Source organism: Drosophila suzukii, chromosome Y, assembly GCF_043229965.1.
Source record: "Drosophila suzukii chromosome Y, CBGP_Dsuzu_IsoJpt1.0, whole genome shotgun sequence".
Lineage (NCBI taxonomy): Eukaryota > Metazoa > Arthropoda > Insecta > Diptera > Drosophilidae > Drosophila > Drosophila suzukii.
Window position 1 is genome coordinate 66,347 of NC_092085.1, and position 21,154 is coordinate 87,500.

At 34.1% G+C, this 21,154-nt stretch overlaps 5 non-coding genes across 5 annotated transcripts; all 5 read right to left on the bottom strand.

Moving 5' to 3' along the window:
- Positions 1–2,069: 2,069 nt before the first annotated feature.
- Positions 2,070–6,039, bottom strand: LOC139353806 (large subunit ribosomal RNA). The gene has a single exon (XR_011604946.1). It is a non-coding gene; the product is annotated as a large subunit ribosomal RNA (ribosomal RNA).
- A 405-nt stretch (positions 6,040–6,444) lies between these two features.
- On the bottom strand, positions 6,445–6,623 carry LOC139353837 (5.8S ribosomal RNA). Its single transcript, XR_011604965.1, has one exon. It is a non-coding gene; the product is annotated as a 5.8S ribosomal RNA (ribosomal RNA).
- A 668-nt stretch (positions 6,624–7,291) lies between these two features.
- LOC139353772 (small subunit ribosomal RNA) lies at positions 7,292–9,286 on the bottom strand. The gene has a single exon (XR_011604911.1). It is a non-coding gene; the product is annotated as a small subunit ribosomal RNA (ribosomal RNA).
- A 7,081-nt stretch (positions 9,287–16,367) lies between these two features.
- On the bottom strand, positions 16,368–20,337 carry LOC139353795 (large subunit ribosomal RNA). The gene has a single exon (XR_011604935.1). It is a non-coding gene; the product is annotated as a large subunit ribosomal RNA (ribosomal RNA).
- Positions 20,338–20,742: 405 nt separating this feature from the next.
- LOC139353847 (5.8S ribosomal RNA) lies at positions 20,743–20,921 on the bottom strand. The gene has a single exon (XR_011604975.1). It is a non-coding gene; the product is annotated as a 5.8S ribosomal RNA (ribosomal RNA).
- Between the last annotated feature and the right edge of the window lie 233 nt (positions 20,922–21,154).

Sequence of the window (21,154 nt, forward strand, 5' to 3'; positions counted from 1 at the left end):
AGTGATATACGGGTAAATTTTACCATTTATTCTTAAGTATATGGCATTTATATGCCATATCTATATAATTCAATCATGTTTTAATGTATATTTATTATATTATACATTATTATGCCTTATAGGTATTATACCTATAAGCCATATCCATACGATTCATTTACTAGTGCCGCCCCTCACTAGGTTTATATATCTTATTGCATTGATATACAATTTATTCTTATGTATATGGCATTTATATGCCATATCTATACAATTCCTGCATATTTCGATGTATATTTGCTAGATTATACATTGTTATGCCTTATAGGTATTATACCTATAAGACATATCCATACGATTCACTTATATAAATATATGTATATTTTTCAATACATTATTTTTTTTTCACTTTTGTATGGATTTGTATGCATATCCATACATTTATATGGATATGCTTGGCGTTCTTTATAGTATTGACAACCTCATATGTATAACATAGGTTTTGACCAATACGAGGAGGGGCCCGCCAACGACCACCTCCCTATAGTAGTTTTTTACCCCGAGCTCTGCCAAAATCATGTTTACAGTACTAGTGCCACCCTTCACTAGGTTTTTATATCTTATTTCAGTGATATAAGTGTTAATCATTCTATTTATTCTTATGCATATGGCATTTAAAAGCCATATCTATACAATTCATTCATATTTCAATGTATATTTATAATATTAAACCATATTATGACATATAGGTATTATACCTGTAAGCCATATCTATACGATTCATTCACTAGTGCCGCCCCTCACTAGGTTTATATATCTCATTTCAGTGATATATGGGTAAACTCTATTATTTTTCATATGACACTTATATGCTGCCATATATATAAAAATGCATTTATATTTCAACGTATATATATTTACTATATTATACATTAATATGCCTTAAAGGTATTATATCTACTATAAGCCATATCCATACGATTCATTTATATAAATACATATATGTATAATTTTCTATACATAAATTTTTTTTTATTAATATATGGGTTTCCTAAGCATATCCATATAATCCATTTAGTCTTATATGGATTAGATTGGTCTTCTTTATTGTATTGCCAAACTCATATTGATAACATAAGTTTTGAACAATAAGAGCAGCCGCCAACCAACCAACCGCCGCTACCATTACTTACTTTTATATATGTCCTCTTTATTTTAATGGTCTCTTTATTTGAATTTCAATACCATAGGAATATTTATACATCGAATATGTTTGCCACTAATTTTTCGCGTCACTTATAATATGACGATACAGACTTGCTACCATAACATAAGTTTTGAACAATAAGAGGAGCAGCCGCCAACCAACCAACCAACCAACCACTGCTACCATTGGAGGAACATATACTTACTTATTATATGGCCTCTCTCTGTACTTTAATGGTCTCTTTACTTGAATTTGAATACCATAGGAATATTTATATACATCGAATATGTTTGCCATTAATTTTTCGCGTCACTTATAATATGACGATACAGACTTGCTACCATAACATAAGTTTTGAACAATAAGAGGAGCAGACACCAACCAACCAACCGCTGCTACCATTGGAGGAACATATACTTACTTTTATATATGTCCTCTTTATTTAAATGGTCTCTTCATTTGAATATTAATACCATAGGAATATTTATACATCGAATATTGTTTGCCACTAATTTTTCGCGTCACTAATAATATGACGATACAGACTTGCTACCATAACATAAGTTTTGAACAATAAGAGGAGCAGACACCAACCAACCAACCGCTGCTACCATTGGAGGAACATATACTTACTTTTATATATGTCCTCTTTACTTGCATTATCAAAATACCATAGGAATATTTATACATGGAATATGTTTGCCACTTTATCATCGCGTCACTAATAAAGATGACGATGCATTTTGTTTGTTCAATATTTATTTATAATAATATATTGATTTTTTTATAGGTCTCTTATATTACTAGACCTTTTACTAACCACAAAGTGGCGCGCCGTTGCAAGCAAGCATAAATTATTATGCCGCTTGCAACATCTTTATTATCGAATCATCAAGCAAAGGATAAGCTTCAGTGGATCGCAGTATGGCAGCTGCTCAACCACTTACAACACCTTGCCTGTTACAAAAGTCGTTTACAATTGATTCTAGGCTTTGTCATTGTATTAAATAATGCTTTTATATGTAACTAGCGCGGCATCAGGTGATCAAAGATCCTCCCAATTTACTATGTTACAAATTACATTGGCATCACATCCATTGTCGTTTATAAAGTAAATTATAAACTTTAAATGGTTTAGAAGCCATACAATGCAAATTGCCCCTTATTTATCATTGCAGTCCAGCACGGATACGACCTTAGAGGCGTTCAGGCATAATCCAACGGACGTAGCGTCATACCACTGTTCGCTCGAACAAGTATTGTGCCATTGGTCCGTACCTGCGGTTCCTCTCGTACTACGCAGGAATGCTGTCGCAACAACGTTTTGTCATTAGTAGGGTAAAACTAACCTGTCTCACGACGGTCTAAACCCAGCTCACGTTCCCTTGCATGGGTGAACAATCCAACGCTTGGTGAATTTTGCTTCACAATGATAGGAAGAGCCGACATCGAAGGATCAAAAAGCGACGTCGCTATGAACGCTTGGCCGCCACAAGCCAGTTATCCCTATGGTAACTTTTCTGACACCTCTTGTTAAAAACTCTTTAAACCAAAAGGATCGATAGGCCGAGCTTTTGCTGTCCCTGTGTGTACTGAACACCGAGATCAAGTCAGCATTTGCCCTTTTGCTCTATGTGTGGTTTCTGTCCGCACTGAGCTGGCCTTGGGACACCTCCGTTATTATTTGAGAGATGTACCGCCCCAGTCAAACTCCCTACCTGGCAATGTCCTTGAATTGGATCATACCTGAGTAATTGGAGTTATACCAAATTTTCAAATCAAAAATACATAAATGCACCGTTTTATTAAAGAATTTGTTTGCGATTATATAACAAACTCGTGATACTTTGATCAAGAAGCTTGCATCAAAACCCAATACCATAAGATATAATAAATATATCCGTATAATGGCTAGGAAATGATACACGTTCCATTTAATCAAGTAAGTAAGGAAACAATAAGAGTAGTGGTATTTCATTGGCGATACCAAACCGAAGTCTAATATCTCCCACTTATTCTACACCTCTTATGTCTCCTTACACTGCCAGATTAGAGTCAAGCTCAAAAGGGTCTTCTTTCCCCGCTAATTATTCCAAGCCCGTTCCCTTGGCTGTGGTTTCGCTAGATAGTAGATAGGGACAGTAGGAATCTCGTTAATCCATTCATGCGCGTCACTAATTAGATGACGAGGCATTTGGCTACCTTAAGAGAGTCATAGTTACTCCCGCCGTTGACCCGCGCTTACTTGAATTTCTTCACTTTGACATTCAGAGCACTGGGCAGAAATCACATTGTGTCAACACCCGCTAGGGCCATCACAATGCTTTGTTTTAATTAGACAGTCGGATTCCCCAAGTCCGTGCCAGTTCTGAATTGATTGTTAATTGATAATCGTTATAATTAATAAGAACTAATTGGTTTAACCCAATTAGTATTCTTAAAAATTTTAGCAAGAAAGTTCCACAATTGGCTACGTAACTAAACTATCCGGGGAACAAGTGACCAACATAAATGCCAGACACTCTATTTACCCAGAACGAGCACATAAACCATGTTATTGTTTCCCAATCAAGCCCGACTATCTCAATCTTCAGAGCCAATCCTTATCCCGAAGTTACGGATCTAATTTGCCGACTTCCCTTACCTACATTATTCTATCGACTAGAGACTCTTCACCTTGGAGACCAGCTGCGGATATTGGTACGGCCTGTTGAGAAGTTTGCGTGTCCCCACCATAAATTTTCAAGGTCCGAGGAGAAAATATCGACACAACAGTATATGTCATGCTCTTCTAGCCCATCTACCATATCTCTCTGCGAAAGACTTCCATGGTAGTACGGCTATAAAACAGAAAAGAAAACTCTTCCGATATCTCTCGACGGCTTCTTTATGGTCGTTCCTGTTGCCAGGATGAGCACGAGGCCCATATTTAATAACAAACGGATACTCAACAGGTTACGGAATTGGAACCGTATTCCCTTTCGTTCAAAATTATTCAAGTATATTAATTAGCTTGATTTATATAATATAATATATTTGTAAGGCATTTGTGTTTTACTTGAAAATTTTCGGCTTTCGCCTTGAACTTAGGACCGACTAACTCGTGATCAACCACTGTTCACACGAAACCCTTCTCCACTTCAGTCCTCCAAGGTCTCATTCGATTATTTGCTACTACCACCAAGATCTGTACCAATGGCAGCTCCATGCAGGCTTGCGCCAAACACTTCTACGCATACCATTGTACCTTCCTACTCACTAAAGTTTCAAAATTTATATCACAAGTAATATAAATCATCTACTTTAGCGGTAATGTATAGGTATACAACTTAAGCGCCATCCATTTTAAGGGCTAGTTGCTTCGGCAGGTGAGTTGTTACACACTCCTTAGCGGATTTCGACTTCCATGATCACCGTCCTGCTGTTTTAAGCAACCAACGCCATTCATGGTATCTGCATGAGTTGTTAATTTGGGCACCGTAACATTACGTTTGGTTCATCCCACAGCGCCAGTTCTGCTTACCAAAAGTGGCCCACTGGGCACATTATATCATAACCTTGAACTTCATATCAAGAAAGTTAAGGTTCTTACCCATTTAAAGTTTGAGAATAGGTTAAGATCGTTTCGACCCTAAGGCCTCTAATCATTCGCTTTACCAGATAAGATTATTTTATATAACATTAAAATGCACCAGCTATCCTGAGGGAAACTTCGGAAGGAACCAGCTACTAGATGGTTCGATTGGTCTTTCGCCCCTATACTCAATTCTGACAATCGATTTGCACGTCAGAACTGTTTCGGTCTTCCATCAGGGTTTCCCCTGACTTCAACCTGATCAAGTATAGTTCACCATCTTTCGGGTCACAGCATATATGCTCAAGGTACGTTCCAGTTAGAGGCATAAATAATATAAATATCATTATACATAACTATATAGAACGCCCCGGGATTGTGTTAATTAGCTATAAATAGTTAAAAAACTAATCCCATTATTAGTCAAGTTAATTACGCTATTAGGTTTATATCCCAATAACTTGCACATATGTTAGACTCCTTGGTCCGTGTTTCAAGACGGGTCCCGAAGGTATCCTGAATCTTTCGCATTGTTAATCATACAAGTGCATATAATAAACACAAAAATCAATGATAATTATGCCATTATATAATTCCGAAAAATTAACGCACTGTATTCATATAAATCTATCAGCACTTTATCAAATTAATAACATTTATTCTGTGTTAAAATGCAAGCAAATTAATTTGAATAAACTATAAGTTATATTTTATGATAAATTTTGTATGCTAATAGATTACAATGTCCTTATATGGAAAAAATGCACACTATTATCATAATATTGTTTAAATATTACAATTTTAATGATGAATTTTCCATAACGGATATTCAGGTTCATCGGGCTTAACCTCTAAGCAGTTTCACGTACTGTTTAACTCTCTATTCAGAGTTCTTTTCAACTTTCCCTCACGGTACTTGTTTACTATCGGTCTCATGGTTATATTTAGTTTTAGATGGAGTTTACCACCCACTTAGTGCTGCACTATCAAGCAACACGACTCTTTGGAAACATCATCTAGTAATCATTAACGTTATACGGGCCTGGCACCCTCTATGGGTAAATGGCCTCATTTAAGAAGGACTTAAATCGTTAATTTCTCATACTAGAATATTGACGCTCCATACACTGCATCTCACATTTGCCATATAGACAAAGTGACTTAGTGCTGAACTGATTTCTTTTCGCTCGCCGCTACTAAGAAAATCCTGGTTAGTTTCTTTTCCTCCCCTAATTAATATGCTTAAATTCAGGGGGTAGTCCCATATGAGTTGAGGTTGTGTATAACTTTTATTTGCAATTAATTCTTTATATATAATGATAAAACATTTTATTAAATTCGTTATATTTATATATATATATATTTGTATGGCATTTGTTTGGTCTAACGAATCAACGAAGAATAATAATATAGTCAACGGCTTTCTATTTTCTAATCGTTAATAAGAGACAATTCTAGATAAATTTTTTATGCTAGACATTTCTCAGTATTATTTGATTGAAAAAGAAAATATTTCTCTTCGTTTTTCACATTCAAATTAATTTACTAATGTGAGATAATGTTTTTCATATATTTGTTAATATTATGAATAAAATAATTAAATTATTATTATCCAATAATATACCATATGCTTATAAAATTTCATTATAAAATTTGTATAAACAACTTAATTAGCATAGTCTTACAACCCTCAACCATATGTAGTCCAAGCAGCACTATAAAATTAATTAAAGTACATAACAGCATGGACTGCGATATGCGTTCAAAATGTCGATGTTCATGTGTCCTGCAGTTCACACGATGACGCACAGTTTGCTGCGTTCTTCATCGACCCATGAGCCGAGTGATCCACCGCTTAGAGTTTTATATATTGGTTTGTTAATTTTGTCATATATGTTTTTATTGAAAGAAATTAAAAATACACCATTTTACTGGCATATATCAATTCCTTCAATAAATTTATTTTTATACCTAAAACGAATGCTGCGAAATGTCTTAGTTTCATATAACCAATAATATATCAAGTATTTTTTTAATGGCATTTACGGTATTAAATACTTTTTAGCGATATATATTGAAATTTATATAAAACATTAACCTGTATTAATCAGGTACAACATTGTACATTTTAGGTTGTTGCATTATCCAATGTATGCGCATAACTGAGATGAACAATACATATCGCAACGCGTGTATATTATGGTCCATATACACACAGTGTTTTATTAATTGCATTTAATATACAATATAATAATAATATCAAATAATTTCGATTTGCTTGTTCGAATTTGTTATTTGTTTTGCTTTTGCTTTCTTGCTTATTTATTTCTCTTATTTATTGCAATAATATATTTATATATTATATATTTCTTATTACAATTATTATATTTCGACTTGCTTTTTCGAAATTGTATTTGATCTATATATATATAGATCATATTTTTGGCAATTTAATATTTTATTTGTATTACTATAATAATGTTATTATAATAAAAACAAATTTTTTTATTAACGGTAAGGATATTAAACAATAATGATCCTTCCGCAGGTTCACCTACGGAAACCTTGTTACGACTTTTACTTCCTCTAAATAATCAAGTTCGGTCAACTTTTGCGAAACAACCGTAACACACAAGGCGTCACAGTGATCACGTCCGGAGACCTCACTAAATAATTCAATCGGTAGTAGCGACGGGCGGTGTGTACAAAGGGCAGGGACGTAATCAATGCGAGTTAATGACTCACACTTACTGGGAATTCCAAGTTCATGTGAACAGTTTCAGTTCACAATCCCAAGCATGAAAGTGGTTCAGCGGTTTACCCGGACCTCTCGGTCTAGGAAATACACGTTGATACTTTCATTGTAGCGCGCGTGCAGCCCAGGACATCTAAGGGCATCACAGACCTGTTATTGCTCAATCTCATTATTGCTAGACGCAATTTGTCCATTTAAGAAGCTAGTGTCCTTATAATGGGACAAACCAACAGGTACGGCTCCACTTATATAAACACATTCAAACACAATAAACATTTTACTGCCACCATGAATGAAGGCTATATAAGCTTCAACACCATAATCCTGAAGATATCTATTTAATATATTTGAGTCTCGTTCGTTATCGGAATTAACCAGACAAATCACTCCACGAACTAAGAACGGCCATGCACCACCACCCATAGATTCGAGAAAGAGCTATCAATCTGTCTTACACACTTATGTTCGGACCTGGTAAGTTTTCCCGTGTTGAGTCAAATTAAGCCGCAGGCTCCACTCCTGGTGGTGCCCTTCCGTCAATTCCTTTAAGTTTCAGCTTTGCAACCATACTTCCCCCGGAGCCCAAAAGCTTTGGTTTCCCGGGAAGCGACTGAGAGAGCCATAAAAGTAGCTACACCCAATTGCTAGCTGGCATCGTTTATGGTTAGAACTAGGGCGGTATCTGATCGCCTTCGAACCTCTAACTTTCGTTCTTGATTAATGAAAACATCTTTGGCAAATGCTTTCGCTTAAGTTAGTCTTACGACGGTCCAAGAATTTCACCTCTCGCGTCGTAATACTAATGCCCCCAAACTGCTTCTATTAATCATTACCTCTTGATCTGAAAACCAATGAAAGCAGAACAGAGGTCTTATTTCATTATCCCATGCACAGAATATTCAGGCATTTGAAGCCTGCTTTAAGCACTCTAATTTGTTCAAAGTAATTGTACCGGCCCACAATAACACTCGTTTAAGAGCACTAATGCAGGTTTTTAAATAGGAGGAACATATGAAAAAATACAAGTATCTAAGCACATGTAAGAACTCCACCGGTAATACGCTTACATACATAAAGGTATAGTACTAACCACAATTGTAAGTTGTACTACCCGTATGAAGCACAAGTTCAACTACGAACGTTTTAACCGCAACAACTTTAATATACGCTATTGGAGCTGGAATTACCGCGGCTGCTGGCACCAGACTTGCCCTCCAATTGGTCCTTGTTAAAGGATTTAAAGTGTACTCATTCCAATTACAGGGCCTCGGATATGAGTCCTGTATTGTTATTTTTCGTCACTACCTCCCCGAGCTGGGAGTGGGTAATTTACGCGCCTGCTGCCTTCCTTAGATGTGGTAGCCGTTTCTCAGGCTCCCTCTCCGGAATCGAACCCTGATTCCCCGTTACCCGTTGCAACCATGGTAGTCCTAGATACTACCATCAAAAGTTGATAGGGCAGACATTTGAAAGATCTGTCGTCGGTACAAGACCATACGATCTGCATGTTATCTAGAGTTCAACCAATATAACGATCTTGCGATCGCTTGGTTTTAGCCTAATAAAAGCACATGTCCCATAAGGTTCATGTTTTAATTGCATGTATTAGCTCTAGAATTACCACAGTTATCCAAGTAACTGTTAACGATCTAAGGAACCATAACTGATATAATGAGCCTTTTGCGGTTTCACTTTTAATTCGTGTGTACTTAGACATGCATGGCTTAATCTTTGAGACAAGCATATAACTACTGGCAGGATCAACCAGAATAATGTTTTTATTCATATTTCATTCATATTTTTGAATAGAAATTAGCAATATAAATTTTATAGATTGTTTTCTATCGAATACGGCCATTTTTATATAGCATTCGTATACGTTTGTTTTCAATATATACTTGTTTCGCCACTAATAATAACAAGTTTTTTAATTATTGATGTTTAAAAAAAAGAAATATCTTATCTTCTTTAAAACACAATATTTTGTAATATGTAATAATATTTTCTTTATATATGCATATTTCATTCTAAAATATCATTTTTGTTCGACATACGTCATTATTGTATCCACACATGTACAATTTTTGTTTAACCGATATATAATATTGAGTTAAATCATTTGTATTTTGATGATAAATTTAAAATTTATCTGTATATATTCATATAGACTCTTTGGTAATATATAATATAAAACCGAGCGCATATATGATATGTACTTTAATAATAAAATATATTTATAATTCGCTTTTACGCCTTTTTTTGTGTAAACTAATATTAAATAGTTAAGATAGAGGCAGAAAGGTCAAATATACATTTACAATGTATATCTAGCAATCCTGCCTCTTTTGGTTTTAAATAGGTTTATTAACGATAAAATTGGGAAACAATTTGTTATTCTATGTATAATAGAAACACTTGGCCTTTGTTTCGACTTTATTATCTTGGGCTTAAAATATTAACCGCGGAGCCAAGTCCCATATTCATAAATGAACACAGAAACAAATTTGACGGATAATATCTTATCTACCGACTATTGTCAATAGGAGATGGCCGGCCCATTGACCATCCTATAGTAGTTTTTGGACCCATTATCTTTAATTCGGGTATTTTCAATTGTCTTTGCCACCAAACCATTTGAAACTCTCTCTTATAATAAGTGAATACACATATATTTCCATTATATGGATATATCATCTTCATTTTATTTGCTACATCACCATATAATAGTTTTTGAACCCGTAATCTTCAATTCGGGTATTTTCAATTATCTTTACCAACCAACCATATGGTATTCTTTCTTATAATAAGAGAATACATGTGTATATCCATTATATGGATATATGGTCTTAACTTTATTTGCTACACCACCCTATAGTAGTTTTTGAACCCAATATCTTCAATTCGGGTATTTTCAATTCTCTTTGCCAACCACCCATTTATTTTTCAATATCCATATAATTCATTTAGTTTTGTATGTACAAAACAAGTTTTCTTTATAGTATTGACAAAATCATATGCATACGCATAACATAAGTTTTGACCAATACGAGGAGGGGCCCGCCAACGACCACCTCCCTATAGTAGTTTTTGGACCCATGATCTTCTAAAAGCATGTTTACAGTACTAGTGTCACCCTCACTAGGTTTATATATCGTGTTTCAGTGATATACGGGTAAATTTTACCATTTATTCTTAAGTATATGGCATTTATATGCCATATCTATATAATTCAATCATATTTTAATGTATATTTATTATATTATACATTATTATGCCTTATAGGTATTATACCTATAAGCCATATCCATACGATTCATTTACTAGTGCCGCCCCTCACTAGGTTTATATATCTTATTGCATTGATATACAATTTATTCTTATTTATATGGCATTTATATGGCATATCTATACAATTCCTTCATATTTCGATGTATACTTGCTAGATTATACATTGTTATGCCTTATAGGTATTATACCTATAAGCCATATCCATACGATTCACTTATATAAATATATGTATATTTTTCAATACATTATTTTTTTTCACTTTTGTATGGATTTTTATGCATATCCATACATTTATATGGATATGCTTGGCGGTCTTAATAGTATTGACAAACTTATATGCATAACATAGGTTTTGACCAATACGAGGAGGGGCCCGCCAACGACCACCTCCCTATAGTAGTTTTTGGACCCATGATCTTCTAAAAGCATGTTTACAGTACTAGTGTCACCCTCACTAGGTTTATATATCGTGTTTCAGTGATATACGGGTAAATTTTACCATTTATTCTTAAGTATATGGCATTTATATGCCATATCTATATAATTCAATCATGTTTTAATGTATATTTATTATATTATACATTATTATGCCTTATAGGTATTATACCTATAAGCCATATCCATACGATTCATTTACTAGTGCCGCCCCTCACTAGGTTTATATATCTTATTGCATTGATATACAATTTATTCTTATGTATATGGCATTTATATGCCATATCTATACAATTCCTTCATATTTCGATGTATACTTGCTAGATTATACATTGTTATGCCTTATAGGTATTATACCTATAAGCCATATCCATACGATTCACTTATATAAATATATGTATATTTTTCAATACATTATTTTTTTTCACTTTTGTATGGATTTTTATGCATATCCATACATTTATATGGATATGCTTGGCGGTCTTAATAGTATTGACAAACTTATATGCATAACATAGGTTTTGACCAATACGAGGAGGGGCCCGCCAACGACCACCTCCCTATAGTAGTTTTTGGACCCATTATCTTCCAAAAGCATGTTTACAGTACTAGCGTCACCCTCACTAGGTTTATATATCGTGTTTAAGTGATATACGGGTAAATTTTACCATTTATTCTTAAGTATATGGCATTTATATGCCATATCTATATAATTCAATCATGTTTTAATGTATATTTATTATATTATACATTATTATGCCTTATAGGTATTATACCTATAAGCCATATCCATACGATTCATTTACTAGTGCCGCCCCTCACTAGGTTTATATATCTTATTGCATTGATATACAATTTATTCTTATTTATATGGCATTTATATGGCATATCTATACAATTCCTTCATATTTCGATGTATACTTGCTAGATTATACATTGTTATGCCTTATAGGTATTATACCTATAAGCCATATCCATACGATTCACTTATATAAATATATGTATATTTTTCAATACATTATTTTTTTTCACTTTTGTATGGATTTTTATGCATATCCATACATTTATATGGATATGCTTGGCGGTCTTAATAGTATTGACAAACTTATATGCATAACATAGGTTTTGACCAATACGAGGAGGGGCCCGCCAACGACCACCTCCCTATAGTAGTTTTTGGACCCATGATCTTCTAAAAGCATGTTTACAGTACTAGTGTCACCCTCACTAGGTTTATATATCGTGTTTCAGTGATATACGGGTAAATTTTACCATTTATTCTTAAGTATATGGCATTTATATGCCATATCTATATAATTCAATCATGTTTTAATGTATATTTATTATATTATACATTATTATGCCTTATAGGTATTATACCTATAAGCCATATCCATACGATTCATTTACTAGTGCCGCCCCTCACTAGGTTTATATATCTTATTGCATTGATATACAATTTATTCTTATGTATATGGCATTTATATGCCATATCTATACAATTCCTTCATATTTCGATGTATACTTGCTAGATTATACATTGTTATGCCTTATAGGTATTATACCTATAAGCCATATCCATACGATTCACTTATATAAATATATGTATATTTTTCAATACATTATTTTTTTCACTTTTGTATGGATTTTTATGCATATCCATACATTTATATGGATATGCTTGGCGGTCTTAATAGTATTGACAAACTTATATGCATAACATAGGTTTTGACCAATACGAGGAGGGGCCCGCCAACGACCACCTCCCTATAGTAGTTTTTGGACCCATTATCTTCCAAAAGCATGTTTACAGTACTAGCGTCACCCTCACTAGGTTTATATATCGTGTTTAAGTGATATACGGGTAAATTTTACCATTTATTCTTAAGTATATGGCATTTATATGCCATATCTATATAATTCAATCATATTTTAATGTATATTTATTATATTATACATTATTATGCCTTATAGGTATTATACCTATAAGCCATATCCATACGATTCATTTACTAGTGCCGCCCCTCACTAGGTTTATATATCTTATTGCATTGATATACAATTTATTCTTATTTATATGGCATTTATATGCCATATCTATACAATTCCTTCATATTTCGATGTATACTTGCTAGATTATACATTGTTATGCCTTATAGGTATTATACCTATAAGCCATATCCATACGATTCACTTATATAAATATATGTATATTTTTCAATACATTATTTTTTTTCACTTTTGTATGGATTTTTATGCATATCCATACATTTATATGGATATGCTTGGCGGTCTTAATAGTATTGACAAACTTATATGCATAACATAGGTTTTGACCAATACGAGGAGGGGCCCGCCAACGACCACCTCCCTATAGTAGTTTTTGGACCCATGATCTTCTAAAAGCATGTTTACAGTACTAGTGTCACCCTCACTAGGTTTATATATCGTGTTTCAGTGATATACGGGTAAATTTTACCATTTATTCTTAAGTATATGGCATTTATATGCCATATCTATATAATTCAATCATGTTTTAATGTATATTTATTATATTATACATTATTATGCCTTATAGGTATTATACCTATAAGCCATATCCATACGATTCATTTACTAGTGCCGCCCCTCACTAGGTTTATATATCTTATTGCATTGATATACAATTTATTCTTATGTATATGGCATTTATATGCCATATCTATACAATTCCTTCATATTTCGATGTATACTTGCTAGATTATACATTGTTATGCCTTATAGGTATTATACCTATAAGCCATATCCATACGATTCACTTATATAAATATATGTATATTTTTCAATACATTATTTTTTTTCACTTTTGTATGGATTTTTATGCATATCCATACATTTATATGGATATGCTTGGCGGTCTTAATAGTATTGACAAACTTATATGCATAACATAGGTTTTGACCAATACGAGGAGGGGCCCGCCAACGACCACCTCCCTATAGTAGTTTTTGGACCCATTATCTTCCAAAAGCATGTTTACAGTACTAGCGTCACCCTCACTAGGTTTATATATCGTGTTTAAGTGATATACGGGTAAATTTTACCATTTATTCTTAAGTATATGGCATTTATATGCCATATCTATATAATTCAATCATGTTTTAATGTATATTTATTATATTATACATTATTATGCCTTATAGGTATTATACCTATAAGCCATATCCATACGATTCATTTACTAGTGCCGCCCCTCACTAGGTTTATATATCTTATTGCATTGATATACAATTTATTCTTATGTATATGGCATTTATATGCCATATCTATACAATTCCTGCATATTTCGATGTATATTTGCTAGATTATACATTGTTATGCCTTATAGGTATTATACCTATAAGACATATCCATACGATTCACTTATATAAATATATGTATATTTTTCAATACATTATTTTTTTTTCACTTTTGTATGGATTTGTATGCATATCCATACATTTATATGGATATGCTTGGCGTTCTTTATAGTATTGACAACCTCATATGTATAACATAGGTTTTGACCAATACGAGGAGGGGCCCGCCAACGACCACCTCCCTATAGTAGTTTTTTACCCCGAGCTCTGCCAAAATCATGTTTACAGTACTAGTGCCACCCTTCACTAGGTTTTTATATCTTATTTCAGTGATATAAGTGTTAATCATTCTATTTATTCTTATGCATATGGCATTTAAAAGCCATATCTATACAATTCATTCATATTTCAATGTATATTTATAATATTAAACCATATTATGACATATAGGTATTATACCTGTAAGCCATATCTATACGATTCATTCACTAGTGCCGCCCCTCACTAGGTTTATATATCTCATTTCAGTGATATATGGGTAAACTCTATTATTTTTCATATGACACTTATATGCTGCCATATATATAAAAATGCATTTATATTTCAACGTATATATATTTACTATATTATACATTAATATGCCTTAAAGGTATTATATCTACTATAAGCCATATCCATACGATTCATTTATATAAATACATATATGTATAATTTTCTATACATAAATTTTTTTTTATTAATATATGGGTTTCCTAAGCATATCCATATAATCCATTTAGTCTTATATGGATTAGATTGGTCTTCTTTATTGTATTGCCAAACTCATATTGATAACATAAGTTTTGAACAATAAGAGCAGCCGCCAACCAACCAACCGCCGCTACCATTACTTACTTTTATATATGTCCTCTTTATTTTAATGGTCTCTTTATTTGAATTTCAATACCATAGGAATATTTATACATCGAATATGTTTGCCACTAATTTTTCGCGTCACTTATAATATGACGATACAGACTTGCTACCATAACATAAGTTTTGAACAATAAGAGGAGCAGCCGCCAACCAACCAACCAACCAACCACTGCTACCATTGGAGGAACATATACTTACTTATTATATGGCCTCTCTCTGTACTTTAATGGTCTCTTTACTTGAATTTGAATACCATAGGAATATTTATATACATCGAATATGTTTGCCATTAATTTTTCGCGTCACTTATAATATGACGATACAGACTTGCTACCATAACATAAGTTTTGAACAATAAGAGGAGCAGACACCAACCAACCAACCGCTGCTACCATTGGAGGAACATATACTTACTTTTATATATGTCCTCTTTATTTAAATGGTCTCTTCATTTGAATATTAATACCATAGGAATATTTATACATCGAATATTGTTTGCCACTAATTTTTCGCGTCACTAATAATATGACGATACAGACTTGCTACCATAACATAAGTTTTGAACAATAAGAGGAGCAGACACCAACCAACCAACCGCTGCTACCATTGGAGGAACATATACTTACTTTTATATATGTCCTCTTTACTTGCATTATCAAAATACCATAGGAATATTTATACATGGAATATGTTTGCCACTTTATCATCGCGTCACTAATAAAGATGACGATGCATTTTGTTTGTTCAATATTTATTTATAATAATATATTGATTTTTTTATAGGTCTCTTATATTACTAGACCTTTTGCTAACCACAAAGTGGCGCGCCGTTGCAAGCAAGCATAAATTATTATGCCGCTTGCAACATCTTTATTATCGAATCATCAAGCAAAGGATAAGCTTCAGTGGATCGCAGTATGGCAGCTGCTCAACCACTTACAACACCTTGCCTGTTACAAAAGTCGTTTACAATTGATTCTAGGCTTTGTCATTGTATTAAATAATGCTTTTATATGTAACTAGCGCGGCATCAGGTGATCAAAGATCCTCCCAATTTACTATGTTACAAATTACATTGGCATCACATCCATTGTCGTTTATAAAGTAAATTATAAACTTTAAATGGTTTAGAAGCCATACAATGCAAATTGCCCCTTATTTATCATTGCAGTCCAGCACGGATACGACCTTAGAGGCGTTCAGGCATAATCCAACGGACGTAGCGTCATACCACTGTTCGCTCGAACAAGTATTGTGCCATTGGTCCGTACCTGCGGTTCCTCTCGTACTACGCAGGAATGCTGTCGCAACAACGTTTTGTCATTAGTAGGGTAAAACTAACCTGTCTCACGACGGTCTAAACCCAGCTCACGTTCCCTTGCATGGGTGAACAATCCAACGCTTGGTGAATTTTGCTTCACAATGATAGGAAGAGCCGACATCGAAGGATCAAAAAGCGACGTCGCTATGAACGCTTGGCCGCCACAAGCCAGTTATCCCTATGGTAACTTTTCTGACACCTCTTGTTAAAAACTCTTTAAACCAAAAGGATCGATAGGCCGAGCTTTTGCTGTCCCTGTGTGTACTGAACACCGAGATCAAGTCAGCATTTGCCCTTTTGCTCTATGTGTGGTTTCTGTCCGCACTGAGCTGGCCTTGGGACACCTCCGTTATTATTTGAGAGATGTACCGCCCCAGTCAAACTCCCTACCTGGCAATGTCCTTGAATTGGATCATACCTGAGTAATTGGAGTTATACCAAATTTTCAAATCAAAAATACATAAATGCACCGTTTTATTAAAGAATTTGTTTGCGATTATATAACAAACTCGTGATACTTTGATCAAGAAGCTTGCATCAAAACCCAATACCATAAGATATAATAAATATATCCGTATAATGGCTAGGAAATGATACACGTTCCATTTAATCAAGTAAGTAAGGAAACAATAAGAGTAGTGGTATTTCATTGGCGATACCAAACCGAAGTCTAATATCTCCCACTTATTCTACACCTCTTATGTCTCCTTACACTGCCAGATTAGAGTCAAGCTCAAAAGGGTCTTCTTTCCCCGCTAATTATTCCAAGCCCGTTCCCTTGGCTGTGGTTTCGCTAGATAGTAGATAGGGACAGTAGGAATCTCGTTAATCCATTCATGCGCGTCACTAATTAGATGACGAGGCATTTGGCTACCTTAAGAGAGTCATAGTTACTCCCGCCGTTGACCCGCGCTTACTTGAATTTCTTCACTTTGACATTCAGAGCACTGGGCAGAAATCACATTGTGTCAACACCCGCTAGGGCCATCACAATGCTTTGTTTTAATTAGACAGTCGGATTCCCCAAGTCCGTGCCAGTTCTGAATTGATTGTTAATTGATAATCGTTATAATTAATAAGAACTAATTGGTTTAACCCAATTAGTATTCTTAAAAATTTTAGCAAGAAAGTTCCACAATTGGCTACGTAACTAAACTATCCGGGGAACAAGTGACCAACATAAATGCCAGACACTCTATTTACCCAGAACGAGCACATAAACCATGTTATTGTTTCCCAATCAAGCCCGACTATCTCAATCTTCAGAGCCAATCCTTATCCCGAAGTTACGGATCTAATTTGCCGACTTCCCTTACCTACATTATTCTATCGACTAGAGACTCTTCACCTTGGAGACCAGCTGCGGATATTGGTACGGCCTGTTGAGAAGTTTGCGTGTCCCCACCATAAATTTTCAAGGTCCGAGGAGAAAATATCGACACAACAGTATATGTCATGCTCTTCTAGCCCATCTACCATATCTCTCTGCGAAAGACTTCCATGGTAGTACGGCTATAAAACAGAAAAGAAAACTCTTCCGATATCTCTCGACGGCTTCTTTATGGTCGTTCCTGTTGCCAGGATGAGCACGAGGCCCATATTTAATAACAAACGGATACTCAACAGGTTACGGAATTGGAACCGTATTCCCTTTCGTTCAAAATTATTCAAGTATATTAATTAGCTTGATTTATATAATATAATATATTTGTATGGCATTTGTGTTTTACTTGAAAATTTTCGGCTTTCGCCTTGAACTTAGGACCGACTAACTCGTGATCAACCACTGTTCACACGAAACCCTTCTCCACTTCAGTCCTCCAAGGTCTCATTCGATTATTTGCTACTACCACCAAGATCTGTACCAATGGCAGCTCCATGCAGGCTTGCGCCAAACACTTCTACGCATACCATTGTACCTTCCTACTCACTAAAGTTTCAAAATTTATATCACAAGTAATATAAATCATCTACTTTAGCGGTAATGTATAGGTATACAACTTAAGCGCCATCCATTTTAAGGGCTAGTTGCTTCGGCAGGTGAGTTGTTACACACTCCTTAGCGGATTTCGACTTCCATGATCACCGTCCTGCTGTTTTAAGCAACCAACGCCTTTCATGGTATCTGCATGAGTTGTTAATTTGGGCACCGTAACATTACGTTTGGTTCATCCCACAGCGCCAGTTCTGCTTACCAAAAGTGGCCCACTGGGCACATTATATCATAACCTTGAACTTCATATCAAGAAAGTTAAGGTTCTTACCCATTTAAAGTTTGAGAATAGGTTAAGATCGTTTCGACCCTAAGGCCTCTAATCATTCGCTTTACCAGATAAGATTATTTTATATAACATTAAAATGCACCAGCTATCCTGAGGGAAACTTCGGAAGGAACCAGCTACTAGATGGTTCGATTGGTCTTTCGCCCCTATACTCAATTCTGACAATCGATTTGCACGTCAGAACTGTTTCGGTCTTCCATCAGGGTTTCCCCTGACTTCAACCTGATCAAGTATAGTTCACCATCTTTCGGGTCACAGCATATATGCTCAAGGTACGTTCCAGTTAGAGGCATAAATAATATAAATATCATTATACATAACTATATAGAACGCCCCGGGATTGTGTTAATTAGCTATAAATAGTTAAAAAACTAATCCCATTATTAGTCAAGTTAATTACGCTATTAGGTTTATATCCCAATAACTTGCACATATGTTAGACTCCTTGGTCCGTGTTTCAAGACGGGTCCCGAAGGTATCCTGAATCTTTCGCATTGTTAATCATACAAGTGCATATAATAAACACAAAAATCAATGATAATTATGCCATTATATAATTCCGAAAAATTAACGCACTGTATTCATATAAATCTATCAGCACTTTATCAAATTAATAACATTTATTCTGTGTTAAAATGCAAGCAAATTAATTTGAATAAACTATAAGTTATATTTTATGATAAATTTTGTATGCTAATAGATTACAATGTCCTTATATGGAAAAAATGCACACTATTATCATAATATTGTTTAAATATTACAATTTTAATGATGAATTTTCCATAACGGATATTCAGGTTCATCGGGCTTAACCTCTAAGCAGTTTCACGTACTGTTTAACTCTCTATTCAGAGTTCTTTTCAACTTTCCCTCACGGTACTTGTTTACTATCGGTCTCATGGTTATATTTAGTTTTAGATGGAGTTTACCACCCACTTAGTGCTGCACTATCAAGCAACACGACTCTTTGGAAACATCATCTAGTAATCATTAACGTTATACGGGCCTGGCACCCTCTATGGGTAAATGGCCTCATTTAAGAAGGACTTAAATCGTTAATTTCTCATACTAGAATATTGACGCTCCATACACTGCATCTCACATTTGCCATATAGACAAAGTGACTTAGTGCTGAACTGATTTCTTTTCGCTCGCCGCTACTAAGAAAATCCTGGTTAGTTTCTTTTCCTCCCCTAATTAATATGCTTAAATTCAGGGGGTAGTCCCATATGAGTTGAGGTTGTGTATAACTTTTATTTGCAATTAATTCTTTATATATAATGATAAAACATTTTATTAAATTCGTTATATTTATATATATATATATTTGTATGGCATTTGTTTGGTCTAACGAATCAACGAAGAATAATAATATAGTCAACGGCTTTCTATTTTCTAATCGTTAATAAGAGACAATTCTAGATAAATTTTTTATGCTAGACATTTCTCAGTATTATTTGATTGAAAAAGAAAATATTTCTCTTCGTTTTTCACATTCAAATTAATTTACTAATGTGAGATAATGTTTTTCATATATTTGTTAATATTATGAATAAAATAATTAAATTATTATTATCCAATAATATACCATATGCTTATAAAATTTCATTATAAAATTTGTATAAACAACTTAATTAGCATAGTCTTACAACCCTCAACCATATGTAGTCCAAGCAGCACTATAAAATTAATTAAAGTACATAACAGCATGGACTGCGATATGCGTTCAAAATGTCGATGTTCATGTGTCCTGCAGTTCACACGATGACGCACAGTTTGCTGCGTTCTTCATCGACCCATGAGCCGAGTGATCCACCGCTTAGAGTTTTATATATTGGTTTGTTAATTTTGTCATATATGTTTTTATTGAAAGAAATTAAAAATACACCATTTTACTGGCATATATCAATTCCTTCAATAAATTTATTTTTATACCTAAAACGAATGCTGCGAAATGTCTTAGTTTCATATAACCAATAATATATCAAGTATTTTTTTAATGGCATTTACGGTATTAAATACTTTTTAGCGATATATATTGAAATTTATATAAAACATTA